Source organism: Vicugna pacos, chromosome 8 (genome assembly GCF_048564905.1).
Source record: "Vicugna pacos chromosome 8, VicPac4, whole genome shotgun sequence".
Classification (NCBI taxonomy): Eukaryota; Metazoa; Chordata; class Mammalia; order Artiodactyla; family Camelidae; genus Vicugna; species Vicugna pacos.
In genome coordinates, this window is record NC_132994.1 from 44,111,385 (window position 1) to 44,124,391 (window position 13,007).

The window sequence follows — 13,007 nt, forward strand, 5'->3', positions numbered from 1 at the left end:
TTCAAAAGTTTCACATACATGATTTCATATAATCCCATAATAATCCTTTTTTTCCTTAATCGCCTCCCCCTTTATTGTCCCTCACCCCTACCCTCTCCCCACCAGTAACAACTACACCTGTGAGTCTGCTTCTTTTTTGTTTTATTCACTAGTTTGTTGTATTTTTTAGATTCCACATATAAGTGATATCATCAGTGGCTGTCTTTCTCTGTCTGACTTGTTTCACTTAGCATAATGCCCTCCAAGTCCATTCATGTTGCTGCAAAAAGCAAAATTTCATTCTTTCCTATGGCTGAGTAGTATTCCATTATATATATAATATATATAATACACACACACACACACACACATATGCCACATCTTCTTTGTCCATTCTCCTGTTAATGAACACTTAGGTTGCTTCCATACCTTGGCAATGGAATTATTGTAATAATTGACATTATTTACAATAATGTTACTATAAATATTGAGGTGCATGTATCTTTTTGAATTAGTGTTTTTTTTTTCCAGATACTGACCCAGGAATGGAATTGCTGGATCACATAATAGTTCTATTTTTAGTTTTTTGAGAAACCTCCATACTGTTTTCCACAGTGGCTGCATTCCCACCAACAGTGTTGCAAGTGTTCGTTTTCCCCCATATCCTTGCCAACGTTTGTTATTTGTGTACTTTTGATAACAGGCATTCTGACAGGTGTGAGGTGGCATCTCATTCTGGTTTAAATTTGCATTTCCCTTATGATTGGCGATGTTGAGCATCTTTTCATGTGCTTGTTGGCCATCTGTATTTCCTGTTTGGAAAAATTCTTCTGCCCATTCTTAATTGGGTTGTTTGTTTTTCACTGATGAAAGACATTGAAGATGACACAAACAAATGGAAAGATATACCATGTTCTTGGACTGGAAGAATCAATACTGTTAAAATGACCATACTACCCAAGGCAATCTACAGATTCAATGCAATCCTTATCAAAATAGGCATTTTTCACAGAGCTAGGTCAAATAATTTGAAAATTTGTATGGAAACATAAAAGACCCCGAATAGCCAAATAATCTTGTGAAAGAAGAACACAGCTGGAGGTATAACATTCACTGATTTCAAACTATACTACAAAGCTACAGTAATCAAAACAGCATGGTACTGGTCCAAAAACAGACACATAGGTCAATGAAACAGAATAGAGAGCCCAGAAATAAACCCACACACTTACTATCAATTAATCTATAACAAAGCAGGCAAGAATATTGAATGGAGAAAAGACAGTCTCTTCAATAAGTGGTGCTGGGAAAACTGTGTACCTACTTATAAAATAATAAAATTAGAGCATTCTCTAACACCATATACAGAAGTAAACTCAAAATGGATTAAAGACCTAAATATACAATCAGATACTGTAAAACTCCTGGAGGAAAATATAGGCAGAAACTCTTTGACATAAATCACATCAATATTTTGAAGAACCTTTCATTCTTGATAGTGAGTCGATCCCCTAAGCATGTGAACTTTGGAGTATGACAAGGGACTGGCCTGGGAGCTGAAGCTGACACTGACATTCACTCACTCACTTGCATATGCATGACACAATATCTCTGATGGGGTGTTTTTAAGTAAGTCACAGACACTGTAGCACATAGCCAAATACTCTCTTAGATCTCCAGTTGGATGGCATATTGCTGTTTACCTTCTAGGCTAATGTAAGTATATGTCAGACATATAGTAAATGGGGCTCTGCTTGACTTGAGATGGTATCTTATTTTTCTCTACTGTTTGGTTGTTTGAGATATTAAAACATTAGAATTATGGCAAAATCAATTCTTTTTCACATACAGTAGTATTTGAGCTCTTCCTTCTTCCACTCTTACATAAAATTTTATCAATCAGGATTACTTCGGCTAGAGTTCTACAAATATTTCTCTTTCTTATTTCTTGACTATTTATTCTCTGAGGATTTTAGTCTAATTTTTTTGCAGAAGGAGTTAGACTGAAGATGAGGGAAACCAATTCTCAGGTTGCTGTGCTCTGGCTGGAGGGAGGTGTATGCCTTGATTTCTGGTGGGTAAATGTCTTGTGGTTCTGCAGACATAGGATAAGGGCATAGTTTCTCTTTTTCTTTCTAACCAGCAGATGTGCATTGCTTGACTGTATATTGTGCAGAGATCAGTCATTGTTCTTCCCATCAAGTTATCAGTTCAAATTCTTTCCAGACTCTGATGCAGGATGATTCCTAGTCCTGGTTAATTTATTTATTCTTTCATGAAATATTTATGGAATTCCTCCTACATGTTAAGTGCTATTTTATGCACTGGGGATACAGGGGAAAAATTCCTGCCTTTATGGGACTTAAATTATTGTTGTGCTTTTTGATCTTATTCTGTGAGTTCATGAAGTGGCAATGTGATGTGCTACTAGACAGATACCATTTAACAGTGAAGTCCAACACATTATGCATTTCCAGTGAACTTTAATTTTTAAAGCCATTATCAGTTCAGTCTTTTTTAACATCCATAATTGTTCATTAAGGAAATTAAAATTCTTAACTAAAACTGTACTTCTTTGTGTATATTTCTTACATGGATGTTCAGAATAATAATTCCTTTAGTACTTCAATATTTCAATAGCATTTTAGCCTATCTACCACATTATTTGTGGGTAGAGTTGACTCAGAAAGATTAAGTAATCTGCTCAAGGGACATCCTCAAGTAAGTAAAGAAGCTGAAACTCAACCCACACCTCTGACTTCAAGGTCAGTACTATTTCCATTATATTAGTCAAATTTGCAGTGTCCAGCACTTTCCACTAAGATGTAAAATTCATCAGGTTCATAGAGCAATGATAATAAACTCTTCTACTAATACAATTTCAGTTATGTGTTTCACAAATGAGTTAGGCAATGGATTTTTTTCAAGATTGTCAGTGTTTCAAAATGTTGTGTTTATTGAATAACATCTTGCCTCTTTTCCTGTTAGAATCTGCCTGTTCTGAGATCTCAGAATAAACATTCTTCTGATGCTACATGCCTCTTTATGTGGAAACCTGATCATTATGGATGAGTTGAAAACACAACCAAGGCGTCATGATGTTGTCTTGACCTGCTTATATTAAATTAAAACCTCTGTTTTGTATTTTGGTTTCCATTTTCTCCTGACCAAGACATAATTTAGGAATCATGTAAGAAAGAGTTTTTCTTTTTTCTATTACTTCAGAGGAGGTAAAATATAACTTTTTAAGTATAAGAGTTTTTTTCAATCTTGATTTTTACATATTAAGTGCATCATTACCTTCAATATGTTGCTAGAAAGCTTTCTTTTATCTTTTATTTTTAACAGCTCATTATATATTTAATGGGGCTCAGTCAATTACCCATTGAACATGATCTATTGAACATTTGTTTTAAACAACTTGCAAAATTAGTTCTTATATACCTGATTGCTCCAGTTTGTGGAATGGTTTTCAAGTTTCTGCACTGGTTTTTGCTTCTCAGAGCATCTGATAATAAAAGATAATCTATCCATTGGACATGCATCCATCAATCTCTTTGTTCACAAGGGGAGAAATTCTACAACTGCATTTGAAAAAATACACCAACGTACAGCATATATTATGTCACAGAACTTTCTTAGGAAGCAATAAATAATAACTGTTGTACACACACACACACGTCCCTACACACACACACAATAAGTACTCTCATGAAAGGAAAGAATTTTCACTCCAAGATAAGGGGAGTGGGGTAGAAATTTCTGTATGTCTTAAGAAGTCAATTCAATTGCATGTTTGATCACATTGCACAAGTATCTCTCCATATATCTAAAGACATAAAAATGAAGAATGACAAAATTCAAAACTCTTTTTACACTTTCTACTAAAACATTGTTTTTCAAAAGATATTTAAGTGATTTTTTTTTAACCATCACGTAATAGTTGTTCTGAATAAGTACCATCAATGGATGCTGAAACTATTGGGTGAAAGTTTGAAGAGGAATAGTAGATTTGCATTATCTCAAAGTATATCCCTAAAGACTATAAATTAATTACAAGGGTTAAAATAGTAACTTGATAGTAAAGAAACCTAATAGATGCTACTACCTTAACCAGGTATTCATAGTTAATGTCACTGACAAACAGCTGAGCCTCCTGTTGTGATAAACTGGTATAATACTCCTGCCTAAGTGGTGTAAAATAAACATACACTTAAGGAAACATCAGACAATCCATGTGGAGGGACAGTCTACATACGAAACAATTGGCCAGTAATCTTTAAAAGTTAATGATGTGTAAGAAAAAAAAAAAAAGACTGAGGAATCATTTCAGATTAAAGGAGACTAAAGAGTCCCACCACGTAAATGGAATGCAAAGTCCTGGACTGGGATGAAAATTTCCAGAAAGGACATATTGGGATAATTAGTAAATGTTGAAAATAAGCTGTATATTTTATAATACTGTATTGATGTAAAGTCTCATAAATTTGATAATTGTATGTAGTTATGTAAGAAAATGTCTTTATTCTTGGAATACACGCTGAAGTATTTAGGGGTAAAGGGCAAGATGTTTGCAGCTGACAGTCAAATAGTTCAGGAAAAAAACTAGCATGCCCACACACGCACACACGCACACACATATGTATGTGCACTTATACAAATGTATACACATAAAATAAAATCTTCAAAAGTAAAATAAAATGTGAAAAAGTTAATGCAAGAAAAACTTCCAAGCTAAAAACTGAAACAAAACAAAGCAAATGAAAGTGAAAGTTACTGAGGCAACAGTGGTGGTTTTCCCTGCAGTCTGTGGCTTGAAAAATAGTGGAATACTTAAACCAAGTCATAAAAATTAGGGGCAAAACTGTGTTGTTTGTTTTATTTACACACTTCTTACTCTCTAAAATGTCATTTTTTTTCCTTTAGTGTTGTTAACTATTTCTTGTTTTAGGTGGCTTATAAAATTTTACATAAAATGTGCCTCAGTTATGTGTTCCTGAATTTCCTTTCTCTCTCTTGCTAAACTCACCCTTTAGACAGACTGTTTTGTTGCTATAAAACAAGGAATCTTTGGATTTCATACCACACGTCTCCGGTGCCTTTATGTAATCTCCGTTCACACGGCATGTTCAGCGTTGCCTGTAACGAGGCTGCCTGAACCATGGTAACCCCCTGTAACTCAGTAAACAGTGGAAAATGGATGGGTCATTCTTTGCAGTGGCATGTTGTGAGGTAATCGGCTTTCATTACAGGCTTTCCTGTGGAGGTGAAGGGGATTAGACGCTGTAAACACAGGGCAGAGTATGTCTGTTCTCCCCAAAGAACAAGTTCAAGAGCTGTATGAATCATTCTTGCTTTCTCAGCCATTTTCAGTTTCTTTCTGAAACTTTAAGTTGGATAACCATTCTTAGCATGGTGTCTTCCCACTTTCAGCATTTTTGTGCGGGATTCTCATCCCGCTATTTACGTGGGCCGGAAGAAAATGTTCTTCCTTTCATCTATTAATTCAGCAATTAGTAGCCAGAAGCCACACGACTATGAGTTACATTTTCCTAGGAAAGGGGGCTGCTTCTCTCACACTTTCCTTTGAAGCTTAGAGGAGGAAGTAAGCATAAAGCTTTCTTTTGTGTGTGTGGTTGTGATACCTAAAGTCTCATGAAAAATCAATCAAATACACTCATTTATTTTTTCAAAAACTTTGAAGTTTTTACTGTTTAAAAACTGGCAGGTTATAATGAAGGAATTAATCCAGCACTGCTGTAAACAGTATTTTCATATTATCAGTGACCTGGATTATTTTCATCATTTCCTGGTGCTTCTTGCTGCTGCGAAGTCATTTTCTCTGAAAGAAATGCACTCTTTAGCAGTAGGGATTTTTGTCATATCTGCTTTCTGATGCAGAGTTTTCAGGCAGACTTAAGCAGCCCTACTGTGCCTCTTTTACCATCAAAGTTACTACATTCTTTGATTGTATATCTCTTTGAAGCATCTTGAATTTATAATTAAGGAATGGTTTGCACGATTTATTTGGAGATAGAGAGGATTTAAAATCTGGCTTTTGTTGCAAATGAAGAAGTTTCCTGGCATGGGGGTACTTGCAAAAAGACCTCCTTGGTAATTTGTAATAAGAAGTTGGGGCCTTGCCCCAAAGCACAAAAGCCCAAGAATTGTATGTGTGTGTGTTTTTTGTATGTCTAGCATTACTTTTGTCTGTCTTTGTCTGAATGTAGATGGAAGGACTTGATGAAATTGAAATTCCTGTTACTTATTCAATCTCTAGAGTTATATGATCACAACAAATTTAAAGCTTGAAGACAGTATAGTTACCCGCCCAGATAATGCTGACGAGGCTTTCCCAGGTGCACTCTGTCTAAAATTTATCTACTTAAGGAAGCACATATAATAAAAGCATCAAGTTCTTTTCCATTGCCCCACTCATAACCACCTTTCTCCCACTTTATAAAGGAGGACATTCTTCTCACATCCAGGACTTTTTTATGGTTCATGACTCTACCACGTAAAAGTATCCCAGATACTAAATAAAGGGACACAGAAATATTAAAATATTGAGAAAGTAAATACCTTTAATAATTGGACAATATTTTTTGCCAGTCAGGTGGTTTTTAATTCCTTGCTTTCAAGATACTGATAAATGATTAAAAACAATTTTTGATCAATCACTGTGGGATTTTCATAATTAATTTGTAAGGAACACAAAAATGGATTGACATTTCTACACTAAAATTACTCCCTCCTCTATTATTTATGTAAATAATGTTTATCAGTACTCATATTCACAATTTGTTTTATCCAAACAATACATGTTGACAATATATAACTTACTTTGAAGAAAAAAAAAAAACAGAGCCATCCATATCCTTAACAGATATCATGGTAAACTACGTTATTGGCTTTATTTTTTCTTTTCTTTCTTTGCTTTAAAAAAACTTTGTAGTTATTTCCACAAAAGAAGTAGAGTATATTTCCCAATCCTTTGCCTCCGGTTTGACCTTGTGACTTGCTTTTGTCAACAGAATTGGAGGAAGAGACAGGGTGTTGGGTCTGAGCCCAGGTTCCCACAGACCTTACAGATTCTGTTTTCTCTCTTAGGTGTCCATCAGGACCATGGGAAAGAGAGGAGCACTGTGCAGAATCATCCCAGATAATCTGCCCCAGCCAACACCACCCTAAACAAAGCAGACTCCCACACATCGATACATGAGCTAGAAAAAGAAATTATGGACTTAATCACTGAGTTTTGGGGTGCCAACAGCAATTGCTAACCAAAATGAATATTTAATAATTAACAATGTATTTTTGTAATGTTGATCAATTGCCTACCATTAATAATGGAATAAGAATTAAATCCATAAGACATGTTTGAATACTTCAAGCATTATGGCCACAGGAAATAAAAAAATAATTTGTTATTTATTATAGTTTATTTTGTTGAAGAGAAATTTGTGTATTTATTTTAGTTGACGAGAAAGTGACTGAGTGATCAATATTTGGGTAAAATGTCAAAGTACTACATTTAAGTTGAAACAGAATGGAAACGTGCATTCAAGGAATAAAATAAATGAAGTAAACTTCTGACTGTTCAAGAAGAAATGGATCATGTATTTTTTAAATAAATACTGATGAGATCAAATAACCACGGTGTTTTGTATATTAGGGTTCAATTAGAACCACTGGGGGTTCTATCTATCCATTTACCTATCTCTTTATATTGATTTGTCTATTTTTATTGAATGAGAGATTTGCCACGAGGATTTGATCTAATGCAGTTTTGGGAATTGACTAAACAGTCCCTGTAAAGTGGTGGCCTTTGCATCAGGCACTGGAACTTGAAGTCAACAATGCAGACAGCCAAGAAGAATAAAAACAAGTAGGATCTCTTCAGCGGGGCTCGAGCAGGAACAGACTGGGACCCACATCAGTTCGCACGGCCTCCAGTCTTGATGTGGGTAACCTGCAGGAGAGGGTGGTGGTTAATCTAAACACACACTTGTCCCAGGAGCCAGAGCAGCTGAAGGAGCAGATGAAACAGTTGCAGGTCCGGCTGTGGATCCACGTCCACGTGGTGAGCCAGCAGGGGAGCAAGGACACACGTCAGCTGCCAAATGACCGCTGCTCCACTTCTGTTCTCTGGAGGCGTGCGTAATGGCTCGTGGGCAGGCTCCCGATGGAGTCCCGGGCACATGTGCTGGTGCTTCTCTGCTGGGCACGTGGGCATCCACACAGGCTCTCTGGTGCCTGGGTGATCATCTAATTCAGTGTTCTCCTGGGACTCTTGGACAGCAGCTGAGGAGTTGGAGTCAGTTCATGGGTCACATCAAGGTCTGCAGCTGGGACCCAGGTTATGGTCACCTGCAGTGGCAGATGGACAGCCACCTAAAATGCATCCCAAATGTTGAGACTGATGATGCCACACTCACACCAAGTAGGAAAAGTTCCACTACTTACACGGCTGAAGTTTCTGAGGAGGGAGGAAGGAGTGTATGATGGAAGAGAAAGGGGAAAATCCAACTCCTTTCTAACTCTGGCGGATGGAGATGAAGAGATGAAAGCCAAGGAAATGAGACTGACATAGGAGGGGTGGTCAGTCAAGCGCATGTCCTCACGTCCCTCCCCTGGACGCCAGCCCTCATAATGAAATGCAAAAGGAGGGTCTGGAGATGGATCCAGAAGGAACTGCTGTGGTTCACGTCAAAGAGTGTTCTGCCTGTGTTTTCCTACAGGAGTTTCAGAGTATCCAGTCCTACATTTAGCTCTTTCATCCATTTTGAGTTTATTTTTGTATTCGGTGTTAGAAAATGTTCTAATTTCATTTTTTTACAAGTAGCTTCCCAGCATCACTTATTAAAGAGACTGTCTTTTCTTCATTGTATATTCTTGCCTCCTTTTGTCATTGATTAATTGATCATAATTGTGTGGGTTTATTTCTGGGCTTTCTATCTGGTTCCATTGATCTGTGTGTCTGTTTTTGTGCCAGCACCATGGGGTTTTGATTACTGTGGCTTTGCAATATGGTCTGAGGTCAGGGAGCATGATTCCTCCACCTCTGTTCTTCTTTCTCAAGATGGTTTTGGTTATCTGAGGTCTTTTGTATTTCCATATACATTTTAAAGTTTTTTTGTTCCAGTTCTATGAGAGAATATCACTGGCATTTTGATGTCATTGGTATTTTGCACTGAATCAGTAGATCGCCTTGGGTAGCATGGGTTATTTTAATAGTATCGAGTCTACTCATCCAAGAACACAGCTCCATCAGCAACTTCCAGTCCAGAACCAGCAACTCCATCAGCCCAGTACTGATTCCCGCAGTGTCAGAAGGAGCATGGGCTCCTGTCTTCCAGGAGCAATGGCTGTAGGAAGAACTCTAGCATCCATGGCAGCAAGCCCCTTTGGTCTTGGGGATCACAGCATTTCCTTTTAGCTTCTTTATCCCCAGGAGTGGTGCAGTGTCCTGCAGTTACTAATAGCAGTAAGTTCTGCAGCTATCAATCTCTGGGAATCTCATCTCTCCTTTTTAAAATATTGCTCATTTTTGTGTCTTTTTTGTTACCTTTTGCTACTGTTACAAGCAATTTTCCAGTCCAATCTGTTTGAAATACCTAGAATTGTCTTTCTTTTTCTAGGTGGAGGTGAGTAGACACAAGCAATGATTGATACTCCTATGTCCTGCTCTAAAAAATAATACACTAATGTCTTACTTACATTATTCATCAAGAGTTCTAGGAAACTGATAATATACAAAGCCTAGTGTATGTGGGGCTCTGGAATCTGTCAGTTTACATGTCTATTTTGCCAGTTTCCTTAGAGAATATAGTGAATATAAATATCATTACTATGATTAAGTAGCTATGTATTTTCCAAAAAAATGTGTGTGGGAGTACAGAGCTTTATAAATTTCTTTAGAAAGTATGTAAGTAAAAATGTTAGAAGATCCCTGAGATAGGGTTTTGTTTATAGAAATTGTTAAGGAGGGAGAAACCAGTTGGTATCTGATGGAGTCATTCCATCAAGAGGGGTCCTGGCTGCAGATGCAGGTGCAGACAGGGAACTTTCTGATGAGCCAAAGAAGCCAGCCCAAGGGAGCAGCTCTCGCACTGCCTGAGGGGTCACTCTCCAGATATAAGCATGATGTTACTGGTGCCCACTTCTCCCTGATTCTCTGCAGACCCCTAAGCCTGGACCATTCCTGCATGTAGGCTCAGACCCTGATCAAACAGCTCCAGGCAGCTGCTTTGCATCCCCCTGGACCCAGCCTTGTTCTTCAGCTCCTTAGTGAGGTTTCTGCCCTAGACAGACAGATCTGCCAGGAAGGGATCCTCTGTTGTATAGCCAAACACTGCATGCATTTCCAAATGATATGCCCCTCCTCGATTGGGTCCCTGGATACCAATAACTTTCAGTAACTTTCAGATTTAGGACTCAGAAATGTGCTATCTTGCTCCGTCCTGAGGAGTATGGAGGAGGTGAGGGCAGCTGAGAGATGAGGGTCTGGGACCAGATTCTGCAGCACGACGTTTTGAGGAGAGAGAGGCAGATCTGAGTCACTGCAGAAAACTGGAGGGGAAAGTAACTAGGCAGCAACCTGAGGGACAGCAGAGAGGGTGACTCCAGATCACAAAGCTGAGTCCCACCCACTCAGCATGGGGCTGGGGGAGAGTACCTGACACAGCTCTTGAGGGAGGCTGGTAGTGAAGGTCCACTGAAACGTGAGGAGTCCCTGACCCGGCAGTTAGTGTGTACACTGTAACCAACAATGTAACCATGCTCTCCCTGTTAGAAATCCAGGTGTTTCCCCTGTTTTGTCACTATAAATAATGTTGAGGTGATTATCTTATGCATCATTCCTTGAGCGGATTTTTGCTTATTTTCCCAGAGTTAATTTCTAGAAAAGTAATTACTGGATCAAACGATAAGAAAAAATTCAAGGCTGTTGATGCCAATTTTTCTTCATATGAGATCATATCTTCCAATGTATACTCTTGCTGGCAAAGGAGAGAACACACACTTAACCGAACAATGATTATTAACCTTTCTTAAGACTTTCAATCATGTGACTAGTGATATCTTTTTACCTATTTCTTAGAATAAATTGTTTTTGATACTGAGTAGTAACTTCTAAAAAAACAAAGGATGATGCAAGACTACTCTGGATTAATCTAGAGTATGTTTTGCAGTGTCTCTTCATCTCAATTCCATACACAAACTAGAGACTGGCTGCAGCTGGTGACTACATTAAATTGCGTGATAGAAGGGGTCTAGATTACAAGCCCCAAGCCACTCTCTTCCCCCACCTCTATTTCTCAAATGCACAGAAAATGTCTCATTCACTGGTAACACATTCAGTCGACTGCAGTATTGTAGGTACTCTCTGGAACAGAGCTGATTAATATCTAGATTCAACTTCTACTTTTCAGGAACAACATTATTAATATTATTATTTTTGTTGGGTTTGGACAATAACCACAGGCTTTTAAAATAATTTAAATTTGTCTCAATTAAAACATGACCAATTTTGAGATTATTATGATACTATCACAGCATTTAACATTCTAGTCCATACAGCTTGAAATTGTACTCTGGAATGTTCTTATAATTTATTCAACTGGAATATATATCCTGCCTCCTTTAGTTGTGTGATGGCCTCCAAATGAAAACGTCACATATAGGAAGACAAATCCAGTTATCCTGAAATATGTGAAATATCTCTAGCCGAAATTGGAAGATAATTTTGACTCCTCAAGGCCAACTCTTAACAATACTCTTGAGTCAGATCCGCCCAAGGCTGGTTCTCCCTCTGGTCAGGACAGATGCATCTGGAGGTCAGGACCTGGTGCTGTTCCATGGCTGAATCACGTGGGGTAGGGACTGAACGTTTGTGTCCCCTCAAAACCATAGGTTCAAATCCTAATATCCAATGTGATGCAGTGTGCTGGGGCTTTGGGAAGTAATTAGGTCATGGAGATGGGAGCCCTGATGGATGGGATTAATGCCCTTATAAGAAGAGACAGGCAAGTTTGCTCTCTCCGTTCTCCAATATGTGAGGACACAAGGAGAAGACAGCCACCTGCAAACCAGAAGTGTCGCCACCAGACACTGGATCTGCTGGCTTCTTGTTTGGGATTCCTCAGCTCCAAAATGTGAGAAGTAAACGTTTGCTGTTTAAGCCACCCAGTCTCCAGTATGTCTGTGGTAGCAACCCCGACTGACTAAGGCCTGTAGTGAACTCCTTCGTCCTAAAATCTTCCTTATTAAGCATCCTTCTCACGTTTTGACTTCCCAGGTAGCTGGAATTGCATGCCAGCTAAGCTGATATAAGAGTTTGATGGGCTTAATGCTCATATTTATTTTTGCAAGTTAATAAACTGATGTTTATTTCTCATTTATAAAATCAGATGTTAAAATTCTTTGAAAGCGGCTGATTAATAAAACTCTTAAACATGCTTTAACATGAAGGCTGTGTAGCAGAAAGGATGAGTCTGCTTTTGGATCAGGACTGCTAGGGTTCAAATTTCATCTCTACTACTTATTAGCTGTGTGACCTTGGCAAGTTTCTTGGCCTTGGTTTCCTTATCAATAAAATACGATGAATAATAGAATTTATATCACAAGATTGTGGTATATAGTAGAGGAATTAATACTTATTAAATGCTTAGAATTGTGTCTGGCAAAAATAAGCACTCTAGAACTGTAAGTTAGAATCATTAAATACATGGGGAAAGTTATACATACATGTGAACTAATCTCTTAGCTTTCTTTTCTATTCCATGTCTAATTCTAAACCGTGTATATCTCACATTCAGTTTTTGTTCACAATCAGTTTTTAGTAAGCTCCATGTTTTGATTATTTTGCTCAGCTCAATTGGAAGGACATTGACATTTGTATGTTAACAACCTGAAATTAATCATTTTCCATATATGGATCTTACCAAATGTCTCTTTGATAGAGTCTACCAAAAAAAGGATGTGACTTGGTATTGTTGAAGTCTTTTTAGATAAGGAAAGTGAGATAA

The 13,007-nt window shown here is 37.8% G+C and overlaps 1 long non-coding RNA gene across 1 annotated transcript; it reads left to right on the forward strand.

Annotated features, from left to right (window-relative positions):
- The first annotated feature begins 1,994 nt into the window (after nt 1-1,994).
- LOC140697869 (uncharacterized) lies at nt 1,995-7,404 on the forward strand. The gene is made up of 3 exons (XR_012075245.1): nt 1,995-2,053; nt 2,968-3,169; nt 7,090-7,404. It is a non-coding gene; the product is annotated as an uncharacterized lncRNA (long non-coding RNA).
- Nucleotides 7,405-13,007: the final 5,603 nt, after the last annotated feature.